At 45.0% G+C, this 2,483-nt stretch overlaps 1 pseudogene; it reads right to left on the bottom strand.

Moving 5' to 3' along the window:
* Positions 1-676: 676 nt before the first annotated feature.
* LOC117313911 (dehydrodolichyl diphosphate synthase complex subunit NUS1 pseudogene) lies at positions 677-1,984 on the bottom strand (annotated as a pseudogene).
* Between the last annotated feature and the right edge of the window lie 499 nt (positions 1,985-2,483).

Genomic DNA, 2,483 nt, shown 5'->3' with positions numbered 1-2,483 from the left:
ACAGGCCTCAGTCTTACTTAAAGATCATATTTTTACGCAAAGTCACCGTCAGGATTTATTAAGTAAAAATCCTGGGTACTAACATGGTCCTAAATGTGCTATTCCAAAGAGGAACAGGTTACTTTTGAGGAAGAGAGCTGCCTCGGTAATTTCCCTCAAATGCTTATTTAAATAAACACAGTTAATGGAAATTTTTTAAACCAGCTTTGGGTACTATCTAGCCCACTGCCCACCAAACAGAAAAGGAGATCAAAACTTTCTTTCCTTATTCAGGAAAGTTTCACCTTTACTTTTAAGATTACAACCTTTTCACCTTTTATGACTGCCTCATACAATATTTAAATTTTTTTAAATTCTGCATTTCAGTGTTGTAAGAGTTCTTTTTCAAGTGATCTTCACAACCCAGAACACAGACAACAGAGCGACATTTTCAAGTCACACTGTTTGACAATAACGAAGAGATGAAAATGGACGGATGTCTGAAAATATGTAGTCCCTTTGCTCCAAAGGTGAGCAAACTTTTAACATGTGAACAACACAGAACTCCATTCCTCTGGAGATCCCTCAAACTCAGAATGCTTCCGTTTAATACATCAGTATACTATTCTTAAAAATTAAAGTTTGGTCACTTGGAAAGACTGAACAAAAGTTATTCCCCTCCCCCCCAAAACAACAATAAAACAGCTGTAATCACCCCTTTCTCTCCCCACAAAAAAGGGAAGTAGTTGGGGCTGAAGCCTGTAAATCTGAAATTTCAGCTCCTAAAACATCGCTGCTATTTGCTCAAAGGTGCAAGTCCACATATTTCCTCCTCCAATACTTCCCCCATTTATAAGTTTATTTCCACACACGCATGCACATGCACACGCGCACACATAACACACTCACACATGTACTCTTACTCTCAAGTAAGACACTTTTTTGTGTTTGTTGATAAATTATGAGGATTATAAACTAGATGTGTACAGGGTTTCATAGGTGCTTTGTAAACATCAGAGTCACTTGAGTCCTTTTCTCCAAAAGCCTGAAATCAAATTACACAACCAGGGATCGCTGCTTTCCCTGACGCTGTTCACAGGCTGCATATTGACAAAGGGCAGAGAAAAAGTCCTCATAACTGATGTTCAGGTGGGAAGGCAAAGAGACAATCTCAGTCAACCTGATGTGCCAGGGAAGAAAGCCTAGTGTGCTGTCCACAGGACCAAACTTCAATAGTAAATCAGGATCAGGGAAACCATTTGAACTAAGTAAACTGTCTAACATATCTACATCCAAATCTGTGCATTTCTTTTGCTGCTGAGCTACTAACTGGCAGAAGTCTTGAGCAGCTCTCACAATATCTACTATTCCATCTTCTGGGGACAGCACCTTCACTGCCGATTGGCAATTTAAAACTTGATCATCTTTGTCATTACTATTTGCAAACTCTGGTGAGTATTTGGACCAATCTAAGCCCAGGAGTTCCTGCTGTTGTTTTAAAATTTCATCCATCAATCTGGAATTATTTCTTTTGAGAATACCTTGGTGGTCGTAGAAGCTAATGTAAGAAACGCCCACGGCCATACACCACACCACGAGGCTTGCGATGTCCCAGAAGAGAAGCTGGGCTCCTGCTCCTCCTCGGTGATCACCAGGCCCATGTGCACAGGCAGCTTCTCCAGGGAACTGCCGTCCGCGCGCCAGCGTAGCCGCGGGTGGTCGGCGGCCGGGGTCGGGCCCCCCGCGTGGATGCCGGTGGTGACGGCGGTTCCTACCTTTCCTGCCGACAGCCAGGAGCTTGGGGAGCGTGAAGCCGAGCGGCGCTAGGACAGCGGCGGAGGCGGCCCGACGGCAGCGCCACCAGATCCAGTTCCAGGTGCCGGACCAAACACGGAGCCAGGAGGTGAGCATGCGGTGCAGGCAGAGCAGAGCGTGCAGCACCCGCCACACCAGCTTGTACACCCTCGTCATACTCTCGTGGCGCCCGGGCACCCTACTCTCTCCTACACCCGCAGCGCGACCGCTTCTCATCCGGCCCTGCAGCCGGCGCGGGCCATCTCTCCGCGTTCCCCCGCCCCCCGCACCCGAACCCCTTTCTACTGCCAACACCTCACCTCGACCCCGCCGCCATCTATTCGTAGATTTTTTGATGATAGCCTTGCTGACAGGTGTGAGGTGATACCTCATTGTCGTTTTGATTTGTGTTTCTCTAATAATTAGCAATGTTGAACATCTCTTCGTGTGCCTGTCTTCTTTGTAAAAATGCCTAGTCAGGTCTTCTGCCCATTTTGATTGGATTATTTGTTTTTGTGATATTGAGTTGTATGGGCTCTTTGTATATTTTGGATATTAACCCTTTGTCAGTCACATTATTTGCAAATATTTTCTCCCATTCCATAGGTTGTCTTTTTGTTTTGTCAAGGTTTCCTTTGCTGTGTAAAAGTTTTTAAGTTTAATAAGGTTCCATTTGTTTATTTTTGCTTTTATTTCTTTTGCCTTAGGAG

Source organism: Tursiops truncatus, chromosome 10 (assembly GCF_011762595.2).
Source record: "Tursiops truncatus isolate mTurTru1 chromosome 10, mTurTru1.mat.Y, whole genome shotgun sequence".
In the NCBI taxonomy this organism is placed as follows: Eukaryota; Metazoa; Chordata; class Mammalia; order Artiodactyla; family Delphinidae; genus Tursiops; species Tursiops truncatus.
This window is presented reverse-complemented; position numbering and strand designations above follow the sequence as displayed.